Source organism: Eleutherodactylus coqui, chromosome 4 (assembly GCF_035609145.1).
Source record: "Eleutherodactylus coqui strain aEleCoq1 chromosome 4, aEleCoq1.hap1, whole genome shotgun sequence".
Lineage (NCBI taxonomy): Eukaryota > Metazoa > Chordata > Amphibia > Anura > Eleutherodactylidae > Eleutherodactylus > Eleutherodactylus coqui.
Window position 1 is genome coordinate 77,192,859 of NC_089840.1, and position 18,215 is coordinate 77,211,073.

The 18,215-nt window shown below is 50.6% G+C and overlaps 1 long non-coding RNA gene across 1 annotated transcript in view; it reads left to right on the top strand.

Moving 5' to 3' along the window:
- The first annotated feature begins 318 nt into the window (after positions 1 to 318).
- Positions 319 to 18,215, top strand: part of LOC136624659 (uncharacterized) — a 58,324-nt gene continuing 40,427 nt past the window's right edge. The window contains exon 1 of the long non-coding RNA XR_010792374.1: positions 319 to 372. This is a non-coding gene — a long non-coding RNA (uncharacterized lncRNA). The remainder of the gene's footprint in view (positions 373 to 18,215) is intronic.

Here is an 18,215-nt window from a genome sequence, read left to right on the forward strand (position 1 = left end):
CCTCCGGGACCAGAACATGGTAAGTGCCACCGTGACACGTCAGCACTTAACCCTCCCAGCTCTTGACATTAGCCAGGTGCCCAGGGTCACCCCTCTGGGGTGTTGCAGAGGCAGCTACAACAGTGGAAGAGGGGGCAGGATGAGGCTGACCCTTTGCCCTCTGGCCCAGGTGGGCTCTCCCAGGCAGCGGCTAGTGGGAGTTCAGGTGTCTGTTTAAACATAATATATTAAGGTTGTTTACATTATGAACAATCTTTAAACACTTACCACAGATCTTACAGATGATGTCTCTTCTATCAACCCAAGCGGTTTCAAAGAATACCCAGGCTGCGCAAGTCCTTTGTGCAGACGTAGCTGTGGGCCTGATGTTGGGTATGAGTACTAACATCATTTCTTTGTTATAGGGAAGAGGGAGAAAGAAATTATAGGACTACAGCAGTGAAGGAGCATTACAGTGAGATAGAAAGGGCAGGGGCAAGGACTAGAGATGAGCGAGCACACTCGTCCGAGCTTGATGCTCGTTCCAGCATTAGGGTACTCGAGATGGTTGTTACTCGAGACGAACACCACGCGGTACTCGAGTCAATTGCATTTCCTTCTCCGCATGTTTAGCGCCATTTTCTAGCCAATAGACATGCGGGGAAGACATTACCACTTCCTGCTGTGACGTGCCAGCCCCCCCCCCCCCCCCCCCCCCAGTAGTGAGTGGCTGGCGAGATCAGGTGACCGCCGAGTACCTAAACTGGTCCCGCCTGCAGCTCGCCTCAGACGCATGCTGGCGGAGGTTAGGGAAAGTGCTGCTGCTGATATAGGAAAAGTGTTAGAGTAGGATCCTGTCTTCAAGAACCCCAATGGTGGTTCTTAGGGCTACTCATCATAGTGTGCATTACTGTTGTGGCTGGCTGGGAGCAGTAGTGCACCAATTTTTGTATTACGTATCAAAGCCAGTTCCCAGCCTTTCAGTAATAGCGTTCTCAGGCTGCAGTGCTTTTTTTAAAGCATCTCGGGCTGTGGAGGCCATTTCAGCTATACTGTTCTGTGTCTGCAATGCCATGGGCAGAGTTAAGGGAAAGAGCTGCTTATATAGGGAAAGTGTTAGAGTAGGATCCTGTCTTCAAGAACCCCAACAGTCCTTCTTAGGGCTACATCTGACCCTGTGCATTATAGCTGTGGCTGGCTGGAAGTAGTAATGCATCAATTTTTGTATTACGTATCAAAGCCAGTTCCCAGCCTTTCAGTAATAGCGTTCTCAGCCTGCAGTGCTGTACAACCAGCTCTCACTGTGAAATTGCTCTCTAATATTTCCTAGCCTACTGCAAACGACTTCAGTTATACCGTTCTGTGTCTGCAGTGCATAACACAAAGTGTAGGGACACAGCCACTTCTATAGGGAAAGTTATACACTATACTGTTTTGATCCTCCGTGCAAGAACCCCAACGCTCCTTCTTAGGGCTACATCTGACCATGTGCATTATAGTTGTGCCTGGCTGGGAGTAGTAGTGCATCAATTTTTGTATTACGCATCTAGGCCTGTTCCCAGCCTTTCAGTAATAGCATTCTCAGCCTGGAGTGCCGTACAACCAGCTCTCACCGTGAAACTGCTCTCTAATATTTCCTAGCCTACTGCAAACGACTTCAGTTATACCGTTCTGTGTCTGCAGTGCATTAGAGAGCGGTCTCACCGCTAAACAGTACTGTAATATTACCTGGGCCACGCAAAGTATTTCAGCTCTTTCTCTGTGCAGAGCGTCTCACAATACCCTTTCCTTGGTGGTGTTGAGATAGCCGCAGTTACCAGCACTATCCACTGGCTTTAGAGTCTTCTCCCACTCCATACAGCCTCTCTTATCTACAAGTCTCTGCGAGCATTAAATTACCCCTAGGTATCAGCACAAGACAGCGGGTTAATTTTTTCAAGTCACAGCATAGAGCCTCTGCTATCTACAAGTCTCTGTGTGCTGTGAATTAAGCCACAGTTGTCAGTTCTGTACAGTGGGGTAATTTATTTGGGTCCCGCTCTATTCTTAATCCGCCATAATGAGGAGTAGGGGTAAGGGTCGAGGACGCGGACGTCCAAGTGAGGGTGTGGGCATAGGCCGAGTTCCTGGGCATGGTGAATCACAGCCGGCTGCGGCAGGATTAGGAGAGAGGCAAGTTTCTGGGCTCCCCAGCTTCATATCACAATTTACAGGTCCGCGTGGTAGACCTTATTACAAACAGAGCAGTGCGAGCAGGTCCTGTCTTGGATGGCAGAAAATGCCTCCGGCAATGTATCGACCACCCAGTCTTCTACGCAGTCCACTACTCTCGGCCTAGGGACTGCAACTCTGAATCCTCTGGCTGCTGCTCCTCCTTCCTCCCAGCCTCCTCACTCCATGAAAATGACATATTCTGAGCAGGCAGACTCCCAGGAACTGTTCTCGGGTCCCTGCCATGGGTGTGAAAAAATGGTTCGTCTCTCTCACTTGAGGAGTTTGTCGTGACCGATGCCCAACCTTTGGAAAGTTCCTGGAGTCCGGGTAATGAGACTGGGGACTTCCCGTAACTGTCTCAAGAGCTTTTTGTGGATGAGGATGATGAGACACAGTTGTCTGTCAGTGAGGTAGTAGTAAGAGCAGTAAGTCCGAGGGAGGAGCGCACAGAGGATTCGGGGGAAGAGCAGCTGGATGATGAGCTGACTGACCCCACCTGGTTTGCTAAGCCTACTGAGGACAGGGCTTTAGAGGGGGAGGCAAGTGCTGCAGCAGGACAGGTTGGAAGAGGCAGTGGAGTGGCCAGGGGTAGAGGCAGGGCCAGAGCGAAGAATCCCCCAACTGTTTCCCAAAGCACCCCTCACGGCAAGCCTCTGTGCAGAGGGCTAGGTGTTCAAAGGTGTGGATGTTTTTTAGTGAGAGCACGGACGACCGATGAACAGTGGTGTGCAACCTGTGTCGCACCAAGATCAGCCGGGGAGCCACCACTACCAGCCTCACCACCACCAGCATGCGCAAGCATATGATGCCCAAGCACCCCACAAGGTGGGACGAAGGCCATTCACCGCCTCCGGGTCACACCACTGCCTCGTCCCCTGTGCCCCCAACCTGCCACACAGATCCAATCCCCCTCCCAGGACACAGGCACGAACGCCTCCAGGCCTGCACCCACACCCTCACCTCCACCATCCTCCACTCCATCCAGCAATGTCTCTCAGTGCAGCGTTCAGCTGTGGTTAACACAAGCGTGGGAGCGAAAGCGCAAATACGCCGCCACCCACCCGCATGCACAAGCTTTAAACATGCACATTGCCAAATTAATCAGCCTGGAGATGCTGCCGTACAGGCTTGTGGAAACAGAGGCTTTCAAAACATGATGGCGGCGGCGGTCCCGCGCTACTCGGTCCACAGTCGCCACTATTTTTCCCAGTGTGCCGTCCCAGCCCTACACCAGCACGTCTCCTGCAACATAAATTGTGCCCTCACCAACGCGGTTACTGGGAAGATCCACTTAACCACAGACACATGGACAAGTACTGGCGGGCAGGGCCACTATATCTCCCTGACGGCACATTGGGTGAACTTGGTGGAGGCTGGGACCGAGTCAGAACCTGAGACCGCTCACGTCCTACCCACACCCAGAATAGCGGGTCCTACCTCGGTGCTGGTATCTGCGGCGTTTTATGCCATCTCCTCCAAACCCTCCCCCTCCTCCTCCTCTGCCACCTCTACCTCTCAATTAAGAAGTGTGAGCACGTCGCCAGCAGTCGGTATCGTGCGGCAGCACAGCTTTGGGCAAGCATCAGAAAGCCATGCTGAAACTAATCAGCTTAGGTGACAAGAGACACACGGCCCCTAAACTGTTGCAGGGTCTGACAGAGCAGACCGACCTCTGGCTTTCGCCGCTGAGCCTCCAACCGGGCATGGTCGTGTGTGACAACGGCCGTAACCTGGTGGCGGCTCTGCAGCTCGGCAGCCTCACACACGTGCCATGCCTGGCCCACGTCTTCAATCTGGTGGTTCAGTGGTTTCTGAAAAACTACCCCCACGTGTCTGACCTGCTCGGCAAGGTGCTCCACGTCTGCGCACATTTCCGCAAGTCCACCACGGACGCTGCCACCCTGAGGACCCTGCAACGTCGGTTTCAGCTGCCAGAGCACCGACTGCTGTGCGACGTGCCCACATGCTGGAATTCTATGCTGCATATATTGGCCAGGCTGTACGAGCAGCATAGAGCAATAGTGGAATACCAGCTGCAACATGGGCGGCGGAGTGGTAGTCAGCCTCTGCAATTCTTTACTGAGGAGTGGGCATGGATGGCAGATATCTGCCAGGTCCTCAGAAACTTTGAGGAGTCTACCCAGATGGTGAGCGGTGATGCGGCAATCATTAGCATTACCATCCCGCTGCTTTGCCTGCTGAGAAGTTTGCAGCTAAGCATAAAGGCCGACACTTTGCAGTTGGAACAGGAGACGGGGGATCACAGTATGTCGCTTGATAGCCAGACCACCCTCATGTCTATATCTCAGCGCGTTTTGGATGTGGAGGAGGAGGGGAAAGAGACAGCTGGCCACACTGCAGAGGGTACCCATGCTGCTTGCCTCTCATCTGTTCAGCGTGTATGGGCTGAAGAGGAGGAGCAGGAGGAGGATCCTGAAATCCATCTTTCTAGTGAGGACAGCAAAGTGTTGCGTACTGGTACCCTGGCACACATGGCTGTCTTCATGTTAGGCTGCCTTTCCCGTGACCCTCGCGTTAGACGCATTCTGGCCAACACGGATTACTGGGTGTACACAGTTCTCGACCCACAGTATAGGGAGAACCGTTCCACTCTTATTCCCGAAGAGGAAAGGGGTACGAGAGTGATGCAATACCACAGGGCCCTGGTGGAAAAAGTGATGCTAAGGTTCCCATCTGACAGCGCTAGTGGCAGAAGACGCAGTTCAGAGGGCGAAGCAGCAGGGAAGGAGCGGGGATCAGGCAGCATGTCCAGCGCAGGCAGGGGAACACTCTCCAAGGCCTTTGCCAGCTTTATGGCTCCCCAGCAAGACTGTGTCACCACTCCCCAGTCAAGGCTGAGTCGGAGGGAGCACTGTAAAAAGATGGTGAGGGAGTACGTAGCCAATCGCACCACCGTCCTCCGTGATGCCTCTGCTCCATACAACTATTGGGTGTCAAAGCTGGACACGCTGTACGCCCTGGAGGTGCTGGCCTGCCCTGCCACTAGTGTCTTGTCAGAGAGGGTGCTTAGTTCAGCTGGGGGAATCATCACGGATAAGCGTACCCGCCTGTCAACTGCCGGTGCCGACATGCTTACACTCATAAAGATGAACAGAGGCTGGATTTCCCCAGACTTCTCTTCTCCACCGGCGGAAAGCAGCGGAACCTAATGATTCTTTCCGCTGCAACAGGAGTAAAATGCATCCTCTATCACCACAAAAAAGGGGGAATTAGCTTTGTCAATCACTCTCGGATATTATTACTCCTACTACTACTACTACTCCTCCTAAAACAGCATGTCATCACACTGAACTGCCATTTTTTCTGTGGCCCAAAAGGCTCTGTTTAAAAGTTTTTTAAATTTTTCAACGTTTCAAAAGTATTGATACATTAACAGACCCCAATTTTTTTCACAGGGCTGCCTCCAGGCTCTGTTACAAATTAAGCAACAGTGAACTGTATCTTTAAAAAATGTTTAAGGTTTTCACCTGCCCTCGCGGTTGAGCAATTTTTTAGGGGTGCACTTGTACTCTTGGTACACCAATTTTTCTGGCCCTCGCCTATACTGTTATCTAACTATTTTTTACGGCCTTTGCCTACACTCTTGGTAAACAAATTTGTTCATGGGTTCGCCTATACTCTTGGTACACCAATGTTTCAGGGGTTCACCTACACTCTTGCTACAGAAATTTTACAAAGGTCTGCCTATACTTTTGCTACAGAAATGTTACTGTGGTCCTCCTATACTCTTGGTACACCAATGTTTAAGGGGTTCGCCCACACTCTTGCAACAAAAATGTTACAGGGGTCTGCCTATACTTTTGCTACAGAAATGTTACTGGGGTCCGCCTATGCAGTTTCTACTGAATGCTTTGAGGGGTTCGCCTATACTTTTGCTGCAGAAATGTTACTGGGGTCTGCCTATACTCTTGCTACAGAAATGTTACTGGGGTCCGCCTATACTCTTGCTACAGAAATGTTACTGGGGTCTGCCTATGCAGTTTCAACTGAATGGTTTGGGGGGTTCACCTATACTTTTGCTACGGAAATGTTACTGGGGTCCGCCTATACTCTTGCTACAGAAATGTTACTGGGGTCCGCCTATACTCTTGCTACAGAAATGTTACTGGGGTCTACCTATACCTTTTCTACTGAACGGTTTGAGTTGTTCGCCTATATTCTTGCTACAGAAATGTTACTGGGGTCCGCCTATACGATTGCTACAGAAATGTTACAGGGGTCCGCCTATACTTTTGCTACAGAAATGTAACTGGGGTCCGCCCATGCAGTTTCAACTGAATAGTTTGAGGGGTTCATCTATACTATTGCTACAGAAATGTTACTTGGGTCTGCCTATACTCCTGCTACAGAAATGTTACTGGGGTCTGCCTATACTCTTGCTACAGAAATGTTACTGGGGTCTGCCTATACCTTTTCTACTGAATGGTTTGAGGGGTTCGCCTATTCTTTTGCTACGGAAATGTTACTGGGGTCCGCCTATACTCTTGCTACAGAAATGTTACTGGGGTCCGCCTATACTCTTGCTACAGAAATGTTACTGGCGTCTGCCTATACCTTTTCCACTGAATGGTTTGAGGGGTTCTCCTATACTCTTGCTACGGAAATATTACTGGAGTCCGCCTATACTCTTGCTACAGAAATGTTACAGGGGTCTGCCTATAATTTTGCTACAGAAATGTGCCATGTTTGGGCACTTTGATTTCTTCCAGTGTAATACCTTTTTTGTGCACCCACAGCATAGGCGAGCCCAAGGAACTCAAAGACTTCCCATTGCGTTGTTGAGCTATCTGACACCTACACAGAATGAAGTGTGTGGGTACCCATGGATTTCCCATAGCTATTTAACTCACGGCACCTTGGGTCACACAAGTTGGAGGCTGGGACCGAGCCTGACCCAGGGCCCGCTCACGTACTTCCCACACAGAGTATTGTGGGTCCTACCTCGGTCATGGTTTCTCGGCCTTATTATGCCACCTCCTCCTCCTGCTTGGGGTCTGGGGATCAGCGCTGGGCAACATGTATTTTCTCTCGTGTTACCACAGTTATCTGAGACACTGGTTTGGGCAAAACAAAAGGAGCGTTACTGCATTAATGGAACGTTCACAGCTGCACAAGCATCTGAGTCCACTTTATGCCCATGATTAATAAAAGTGTGAGCCGAGGCCATGGTCCTTGGCAGGGTGAAACTGCCATGTTTGGGCGCTCTGATTTCTTTATGTGTAATACCTTCTTTAAGTTTCTTGGGCCCGCCTATGCTGTGGGTGCACAAAGACTTCTCATTGCGGTGTTTTACCTGTCTGGCACAAATACACTGACTGACTAGGGTAGAAATGTGGGCCGAGGTCCTTGGCGGGGTGAAACTCTGCCATGTTTGGGCGCTCTGATTTTTTTTTGTGTAATACCATCTTTAAGTTCCTTGGGCTCGCCTATGCTGTGGGTGCACAAAGACTTCCCATAGGGGTGTTTTACCTGTCTGGCACAAATACACTGACTGACTAGGGTAGAAATGTGGGCCGAGATCCTTGGCGGGGTGAAACTCGGTCATAGGCGAGCCCAAGGAACTCAAAGACTTGCCATTGCGGTGTTGAGCTATCTGACACCTAAACAGAATGAATTGTGTGGGGACACATGGATTTCCCATTGCTATGTAACTCACGGCACCTTGGGTCACACAAGGTGGAGGCTGCGACCGAGCCTGACCCTGGGCTCGTTCACGTGCTTCCCACACAGAGTATTGCTGCATTGTGGAGATGTGTAGAAGTGCTGGCACCTGAGTCCCCTTTATGCCCCTGTTTGCGGCTCCTGACAATTTTGTGACGCAGGTGGCACGTGATTGGAATGATGATCGTACGTCAATTTATCATCAATTCTCAACAGCATCGTGGGCTATCACCCACACTTTCAAAGAGGGTCGCTGCCTGGCCCTTCCAACCCTCTGCAGTGTGTGCCTCCGGTTCCTTCTTATCCAGTACGCACTAATAAATAGACATGAGGGTGGTGTGGCTATGAAGCGAGCGTGTGGCATGCGGGCAGCTGAACGCTGCACATGGAAACTTTTATGTGCGCTGTGGACACAGGGTCATGCGGGGGGTTTGGACAGCAATGCCAGCATGTAACCCAGAAGAAGAGGCAGCGGTGTCACCCGCAGGCAGTGATTGTCCTTGGTTGCAGGAAGTGTGGTGCTTAGCTAAGATGTGCCAGCGCGTGTGCCCTGCTAATGAGGGTTTGTCCCAAGTAAATTGTTAGGAGGGTGATGCCAGACTCTTGCCCCCATTTTGGCTTAATAGTGGGACCTGGGAGCCTCAGATGCAGCCATGCATGCTGCCCTTCCCTATCCATTTCTGTGGTGTTTCCATAACTTTCTGATGCTTCCTGGTGTTTGACAAGTCATCAGCTATGGTGCCATACAAAAATGCTCGAGTCCCCCATTGACTTCAATGGGGTTTGTTAATCGAAATAAACTTTACGAAAAGTTCTACTCGAACAACGAGCACCCAAGCATTTTGGTGCTCGCTCATCTCTACCAAGGACTAAGCTAATAATATCAGGAATAAAAGAAGGGAAAAAAGAGTAATGTAAATCTGTATTAAGACAAAATCATATAACGTACCCAAGAAAAAGTCAAGTCATTGTCTATATTCATCTTAGAGTTAAGCAAAGTGAATGTGCGGCGTCCTAGCGGAGGCGAGCCAGCTGCGGGGGACACCGCGGGCATAAAACAAAATGGCAGTCACAAGTGGCTCTGCGATCTCTCTCCACAAAATGGCTGTGATGGGGCCTCACCAGGTCATGTGCTATGGCTGTTTAACTCGATTTGGGACTTAGCTCAACTAATGTCGAGGGGTGTTGTCACGGGTGGCGCCAGTACCTTTAGGTTGTGAACTCTTGGCAGGTGAGGCAAAAAAAAACAAGTCCACAGTTTTTCTGTTGCAAATCGAAGGTGCCCAGTTTACTAACAGTCTCTTTTAAGAGCAAATGTGCGAGGCAAAGCAAATACAGGTTTTCTTGTTTTTACATAGGACAATATGCTGAATTTAGTATTTTCCAAGAACAGTTAACAGAGTTCTCTTCAATGCTCTCTCTGTCTGCCTGTTTAAGACTATTTGTAAGCCAGATCCCCATCAGTCCCAGTTATCTGCGGGTGGTGCTCAATGACATCTGTGTCTGTAATGGAGGCTGAGATGAGACTGCGTTTTCCTGTTTTTTTCCAGTGTAACAGGGGCTTGTGACACTGTTTTTGTAGTGGGATCCCAACCTATTCACCTCAATACTGCACTAGTATTGAGAAGCTTCAGGAGGTTCTTTGCTTCCAACTACGTCTCTCCTTCTCCTCAGACTGTGACTATACTTCTCCTCAGACTCTCACAGACTGACTTTCTCTGACTGAACAACTCACTGGCTGAATGCAACTTCTCTGCACCTCACTCTCCCTCTGACTGACTTCCCGCTCAAACTACTGACTGAAAAACGGTCTAACTCCTCCCCGACTTGCACTGATCTCTTTTCCCAGGCTTGGATCCCCTCTACCAATCAGAAGACAGATGACAGTTAAGGACGTTGTCTGTGAGGAAAGGGTATTTCTGACAGACAACCCTAGAAATTTCTCCTAAGGAGTACACAAATGGGAGTTTTTAAGAACCAGTGACTGTGTGACATCCTGTAGGACCTTCTGGGCTACTATAGTTCCCCCCCTGTTTAAAACACAGCTGTCCCTGGCGTGAACTAAGATCCAAAGAATGGAGAAGTATGCCCACTAAGTGTTGTGACAGCACAATATTTTTAGATTAGAACACTTGCAAGTGTTTTTTTAAAAAATACGTTGGGTAAGGCAGAGTCCAAAATCCAAAATGTATGGGGCCCTTTCGTTACTCTTCTCCCCACATTCAGATGACAATTACTTATAAGATTTTAAATACAGAAAATAACATTACATTACTTATGTACCGTGCAGTAGGCAACCTGAAGGGATGGAATTCGCAAGTTGGATGATAAACACACATAATTTTTTTTTCCTGAGTCTTTTTCAAAGTCCATATGCATGAAGTAACCTGAAAGAAAACATGCAATATGACTGTGGTTTTAGGTTTCGCAAACCTTCTGGATAAGTGGTCTGTCACAACAGGTAGAAAACAAGTCCATTGGTACAGATGAGCAAATATCCAAAAGTTCAGGATGTACCCTTAGGTACAAGAGTCCAATGTCTCTGTAAACGACAAGGGGAAGGTAAGCAACAGAATTATGCAAAAACAACTATAAAAATTTTTGTAGAACTCATCAAGTAGTCTCTTGAGGCACTTATGATTGAACGTTACGGAACGTCTCTGAAAAGCCCTTCGGGCCACGAACCTTGGTAATAAATATTGCAATATATAAAAAGTATTTGATGGTCTATAAAGTGTGATGCGGACGTGAATAAATTAATCCTGATAACGAAGAGGAACTTGTCCACGTGTGCTCCTAGTGAAACGTCTTGGGACAGGTATTCCTGGGAATCTTCTTCGTGACAAAGGAGGTGAAGAAATTGGTGGTGAATTCGGTGGTTGTGGAACTGTTGGTGGCGGAACGAATAATAATCTTCAAAAAAGATTCTGATACCACTGTATTTGGTTGTTAAGATCAAAGGGTGATGGGCATTCCGTGATTTTCTTAAATTCCATCTTTTCTGCTTCTTAATCAGAGTCAATGTCCTCAGTTCCTGAGTCTGTACAGATTCTGATGAAGACTGAATGGTTAGGCAAATTTTCAAATGATTACGATGTACTACTTGGGCACGTCCATTAGGCTGTGAAATACGGTACAGTCCTTTTTCTGGCGACAGTACAGCAGTAACAGTATAGGGTTTTAATTATCACCTGGGGTTAATTTTCCAGTACGGTGTTCTGTCTTAAGCCATACTCGTTCTGATTGCAAAATGGTTGCATAGGCATTTTTGTTAAAGTCCTAGCTTTGTTTTTCACGGACTCCTTCTAGGCAAGTTTGGGCTTCTTTTAGGTGATGGTCTTGAACCCATTCAGTGTTAGGCAAAGGGTTTCTGTTGTCAGAGTCTTGTACACCCAGTTTCAAATCTGTGGGTTACTTTCCTTGTCTTCTGAATATGAGGAAGTACGGAGTATAACCAGTGCAGCAGTGTGGAGTGTTATTATACATAAAGATCAATTTGGGCAATAGGTTTGACCAATGAGCACGCTGATGCTGAGGAATGGTCTTTAATAGAGATGAGCGAATGTACTCGTCCGAGCTTGATACTCGTTCGAGTATTAGCGTGTTCGAGATGCTCGTTATTCGAAACGAGCACCACGCGATGTTCGAGTTACTTTCACTTTCATCTCTGAGACGTTAGCGCGCTTTTCTGGCCAATAGAAAGACAGGGAAGGCATTACAACTTCCCCCTGCGACGTTCAAGCCCTATACCACCCCCCTGCAGTGAGTGGCTGGCGAGATCAGGTGTCACCCGAGTATATAAATTGGCCCCTCCCGCGGCTCGCCACAGATGCATTCTGACAGAGATCAGGGAAAGTGCTGCTGATGCCGGAGCTGCTATAGGGAGAGTGTTAGGATTGATTTTAGGCTTCAAGAACCCCAACGGTCCTTCTCAGGGCCACATCTGACCGTGTGCAGTACTGTTGAGGCTGCTTTTCGCAGTGTTGCACTTTTTATTTTATTTTTTGTATATCGGCCGTGCAGAGCATTGCGTCTAGAGCATTGCGTCCTGCAGTAATTTTACATAGTCCAGGGCCAGTAGTGGTGAGGCAGGGACAGTGAAAGTGATTATACAGTCTATATAGGCAGTGGGCTTTTCCAAAAAATTTTGGGAAAAAAAATCTATTTGGGCTGCCTGTGACTGTCCTCAGTGTACTGCGCCTCTGCTGGGGGTAGTTGTCCTAATTCATACGCAGCCAGCTAAGTGTTACAGCAGGCTTGCGCAAAATTCTTTCCTGGCTCTGCTGTGCGTTCCGTAAGCGAAGTCAGCCTCCAACCACAGGCCAATAAGCGGCACATTTAATTACAGCGTTCTGTTTCTGCACTACTGGTAATACACCATGCTGAGGGGTAGGGGTAGGCCTAGAGGACGTGGACGTGGACGAGGACGCTGAGGCCCAAGTGAGGGTGTGGGCACAGGCCGAGCTCCTGATCCAGGTGTATTGCAGCCGACTGCTGCGGGATTAGGAGAGAGGCACGTTTCTGGCGTCCCCACATTCATCTCAGAATTAATGGGTCCACGCGGTAGACCTTTATTAGAAAATGAGCAGTGTGAGCAGGTCCTGTCGTGGATGGCAGAAAGTGCATACAGCAATCTATCGACCACCCAGAGTTCTGCGCTGTCCACTGCTGCAACTCTGAATCCTCTGGCTGCTGCTCCTCCTTCCTCCCAGCCTCCTCACTCCATTACAATGACACATTCTGAGGAGCAGGCAGACTCTCAGGAACTGTTCTCGGGCCCCTGCCCAGAATGGGCAGCAATGGTTCCTCTCCCACCGGAGGAGTTTGTCGTGACCGATGCCCAACCTTTGGAAAGTTCCCGGGGTCCGGGGGATGAGGCTGGGGACTTCCGGAAAGTGTCTCAAGAGCATTCAGTGGGTGAGGAGGACGATGACGATGAGACACAGTTGTCTATCAGTCAGGTAGTAGTAAGGGCAGTAAGTCCGAGGGAGGAGCGCACAGAGGATTTGGAGGAAGAGCAGCTGGACGATGAGGTGACTGACCCCACCTGGTTTGCTAAGCCTACTGAGGACAGGTCTTCAGAGGGGGAGGCAAGTGCAGCAGCAGGGCAGGTTGGAAGAGGCAGTGCGGTGGCCAGGGGTAGAGGCAGGGCCAGACCGAATAATCCACCAACTGTTTCCCAAAGCGCCCCCTCGCGCCATGCCACCCTGCAGAGGCCGAAGTGCTCAAAGGTCTGGCAGTTTTTCACTGAGAGTGCAGACGACCAGCGAACAGTGGTGTGCATACGTTTTCGCGCCAGGATCAGCCGGGGAGCCACCACCACCAGCCTCACCACCACCAGCATGCGCAGGCATATGATGGCCAAGCACCCCACAAGGTGGGACGAAGGCCGTTAAGCGCCTCCGGTTTGCACCACTGCCTCTCCCCCAGTGCCCCAACCTGCCACCGAGATCCAACCCCCCTCTCAGGACACAGGCACTACTGTCTCCTGGCCTGCACCCACACCCTCACCTCCGCTGTCCTCGGCCCCATCCACCAATGTCTGTCAGCGCACCGTCCAGCCGTCGCTAGCACAAGTGTTTGAGCGCAAGCGCAAGTACGCCGCCACGCACCCGCACGCTCAAGCGTTAAACGTGCACATAGCCAAATTTATCAGCCTGGAGATGCTGCCGTAAAGGGTTGTGGAAACGGTGGCTTTCAAACACATGATGGCGGCGGCGGCGGCCCCGCGCTACTCGGTTCCCAGTCGCCACTACTTTTCCCGATGTGCCGTCCCAGCCCTGCACGACCACGTCTCCCGCAACATTGTACGCACCCTCACCAACGCGGTTACTGCCAAGGTCCACTTAACAACGGACACGTGGACAAGCACAGGCAGGCAGGTCATCTCCCTGACAGCACATTGGGTGAATTTAGTGGAGGCTGGGACCGAGTCAGAGCCTGGGACCGCTCACGTCCTACCCACCCCCCAGAATTGCAGGCCCCAGCTCGGTGCTGGTATCTGCGACGGTGTATGCTTCCTCCACTAAACCACCCTCCTCCTCCCCCTCCAACGCAACCTCTGTCTCGCAATCAAGATGTGTCAGCAGCACGTCGCCAGCAGTCGGTGTCGCGCGGCACGGCAGCACAGCGGTGGGCAAGCGTCAGCAGGCCATGCTGAAACTACTCAGCTTAGGAGAGAAGAGGCACACGACCCACGAACTGCTGCAGGGTCTGACAGAGCAGACCCTGCTCTGGCTTGCGCCGCTGAGCCTCCAACCGGGCATGGTCGTGTGTGACAACAGCCGTAACCTGGTGGCGGCTCTGCAGCTCGGCAGCCTCACGCACATGCCATGCCTCGCCCACGTCTTTAATTTGGTGGTTCAGCGGTTTCTGAAAAGCTACCCACGCTTGTCAGACCTGCTCGGAAAGGTGCGCCAGCTCTGCGCACATTTCCGCAAGTCCCACACAGACGCTGCCACCCTGCGCACCCTGCAACATCGGTTTCATCTGCCAGTGCACCGACTGCTGTGCGACGTGCCCACACGGTGGAACTCTACGCTCCACATGTTGGCCAGGCTCTATGAGCAGCGTAGAGCTATAGTGGAATACCAACTCCAACATGGGCTGCGCAGTGGCAGTCAGCCTCCTCAATTCTTTACAGAAGAGTGGGCCTGGTTGGCAGACATCTGCCAGGTCCTTGAAAACTTTGAGGAGTCTACCCAGATGGTGAGCGGCGATGCTGCAATCACTAGCGTCACCATTCCTCTGCTATGCCTCTTGAGAAGTTCCCTGCAAAGCATAAAGGCAGAGGCTTTGCGCTCGGAAACAGAGGCGGGGGAAGACAGTATGTCGCTGGATAGTTAGAGCACCCTCCTGTCTATATCTCAGCGCGTTGAGGAGGAGGAGGAGGAGGAGCATGAGGAGGATGAGGAGGAGGGGGAAGAGACAGCTTGGCCCACTGCTGAGGGTACCCATGCTGCTTGCCTGTCATCCTTTCAGCGTGTATGGCCTGAGGAGGAGGAGGATCCTGAAAGTGATCTTCCTAGTGAGGACAGCCATGTGTTGCGTACAGGTACCCTGGCACACATGGCTGACTTTATGTTAGGATGCCTTTCTCGTGACCCTCGCCTTACACGCATTCTGGCCACTACGGATTACTGGGTGTACACACTGCTCAACCCACGGTATAAGGAGAACCTTTCCTCTCTCATACCCGAAGAGGAAAGGGGTTCGAGAGTGATGCTATACCACAGGACCCTGGCGGACAACCTGATGGTAAAATTCCCATCCGACAGCGCTAGTGGCAGAAGGCGCAGTTCCGAGGGCCAGGTAGCAGGGGAGGCGCGGAGATCAGGCAGCATGTACAGCACAGGCAGGGGAACACTCTCTAAGGCCTTTGACAGCTTTCTGGCTCCCCAGCAAGACTGTGTCACCGCTCCCCAGTCAAGGCTGAGTTGGCGGGAGCACCGTAAAAGGATGGTGAGGGAGTACGTAGCCGATCGCATGACCGTCCTCCGTGACGCCTCTGTCCCCTACAACTACTGGGTGTCGAAGCTGGACACGTGGCCTGAACCCGCGCTGTATGCCCTGGAGGTGCTTGCTTGTCCTGCGGCTAGCGTCTTGTCAGAGAGGGTGTTTAGTGCGGCTGGGGGAATCATCACAGATAAGTGTACCCGCCTGTCAACCGACAGTGCTGAGAGGCTTACACTCATCAAGATGAACAAAGCCTGGATTTCCCCAGACTTCTCTTCTCCACCAGCGGACAGCAGCGATACCTAAACAATACGTAGGCTGCACCCGCGGATGGAAGCATTGTTCTCTATCACCATCAAAAATGTGGACCTTTTAGCTTCATCAATCTGTGTATAATATTCATCCTCCTCCTCCTGCTCCTCCTCCTGAAACCTCACGTAATCACGCCGAACGGGCCCACAAGGCTCAGTCATATAATTTTTGTAAACAATTTTTAGACGTTTCAATGCTCATTAAAGTGTTGAAACTTTCACCTGAACCAATTTTTATTTTAACTGGGCTGCCTCCAGGCCTAATTACAAATTAAGCCACATTAACCAAAGCGATTAATGGGTTTCACCTGCCCTCTTGGTTGGGCATGGGCAATTTTTCTGAGGTACATTAGTACTGTTGGTACACCAATTTTTTGGGGCCCTCGCCTACAGTGTAATCCAATTAATTTTTTGCCCACCTGCATTAAAGCTGACGTTACATCAGCTGTGCTGGGCAATGCAATGGGATATATTTATGTACCGCCGGTGGGTTCCAGGGAGCCACCCATGCTGTCGGTTCACACGGAGTTGTAACTGCATGTGTCCACTTCTAAAGATCCCCAGTCTGACTGGGGCATGCAGTGTGGGCCGAAGCCCACCTGCATTAAACATGACATTACCTCAGCTATGCTGGGCACTGCAATGGGATATATTTATGTACCGCCGGTGGCTTCCTGGGAGCCTCCCATGCTGTCAGTCCACACGGACTTCACAATAGGGAGTTGTACCTGCCTGTGTCTACTTATAAAGAACCCCAGTCTGACTGGGGCATGCAGTGTGGGCCGAAGCCCACCTGCATTTAATCTGACGTTAGCTCTGCTGTCCAGGGCACTGCAATGGGATACATTTATGTACAGCCGGTGGGTTCCAGGGAGCCACCCATGCTGTTGGTCCACACGGAGTTGTAACTGCATGTGTCCACTTCTAAAGAACCCCAGTCTGACTGGGGCATGCAGTGTGGGCCGAAGCCCACCTGCATTAAACATGACATTACCTCAGCTGTGCTGGGCACTGCAATGGGATATATTTATGTACCGCCGGTGGGTTCCAGGGAGCCACCCATGCTGTCGGTCCACACAGAGTTGTAACTGCATGTGTCCACTTCTAAAGAACCTCAGTCTGACTGGGGCATGCAGTGTGGGCCGAAGCCCACCTGCATTAAACATGACATTACCTCAGCTGTGTTGGGCAATGCAATGGGATTTATTTATGTACCGCCGGTAGCTTCCTGGCACCCACCCATGCTGTCGGTCCACAGGGACTTCACAATAGGGAGTTGTACCTGCCTGTGTCTATGAATTAAAAACCCCGGTCAGGTTGGGGCATGCAGTGTGGGCCGAAGCCCACCTGCATTTAATCTGACGTTAGCTCTGCTGTCCAAGGCACTGCAATGGGATACATTTATGTACAGCCGGTGGGTTCCAGGGAGCCACCCATGCTGTGGGTGCACACGGAATTCCCATTGCGGAGTCGTACCTGCCTGTGACTATTTATTAAAAAACGCGGTCTGACTGGGGCATGCAGACACCTTGACAGAATGAATAGTGTGTGGCACATAGGTTCCCCATTGCTATGCCCACGTGTGCAGCTCCTGATGGCGGTGGCACAGGATTATATTTCTCATTGCTTCTGTACAGCATTGTGGGCTATCGCCCCACCCCTTTTAAAGAGGGTCGCTGCCTAGCCGTGCCAACCCTCTGCAGTGTGTGCCTGCGGTTCCTCCTCATGGCAGACGCACTTATAAATAGACATGAGGGTGGTGTGGCATGAGGGCAGCTGAAGGCTGCGCAGGGACACTTTGGTGTGCGCTGTGGACACTGGGTCGTGCGGGGGGGTTGGGCAGCATGTAACCCAGGAGAAGTGGCAGCGGAGTGTCATGCAGGCAGTGATTGTGCTTTGTTGGAGGTAGTGTGGTGCTTAGCTAAGGTATGCATTGCTAATGAGGGCTTTTCAGAAGTAAAAATTGTTGGGAGGGGGGGGGGCATTCTTGCCGCTATTGTGGCTTAATAGTGGGACCTGGGAACTTGAGATGCAGCTCAACATGTAGCCCCTCGCCTGCCCTATCCGTTGCTGTGTCGTTCCCATCACTTTCTTGAATTGCCCAGATTTTCACAAATGGAAACCTTAGTGAGCATCGGCGATATACAAAAATGCTGGGGTCGCCCATTGACTTCAATGGGGTTCGTTATTCGAAACGAACCCTCGAGCATCGCGAAAATTTCGTCCCGAGTAACGAGCACCCGAGCATTTTGGTGCTCGCTCATCTCTAGTCTTTAACAATTTGAGAATTGATTGGCTTTTTCACAAAGTCCATTACTTTGAGGATGATATGCCGTGGTTCTTAGTTTCTTGCAATTATATACATCACACAGTTCACGAAATAATTGCGATTCAATGGCTAAACCTCTATCTGACAAAATCTTGTCGGGGCATCCGTAGGGCAAAATAAATTGTTTCTAGACAATGGCAGCAGTGGTTCGTACATTAAGGTCCTTGACAGGGACTGCTACTGTAAATTTTGTATCATAGTGAAGAACGGTAAGTACATAACTATGGCCCGATAAACTGGTTTCT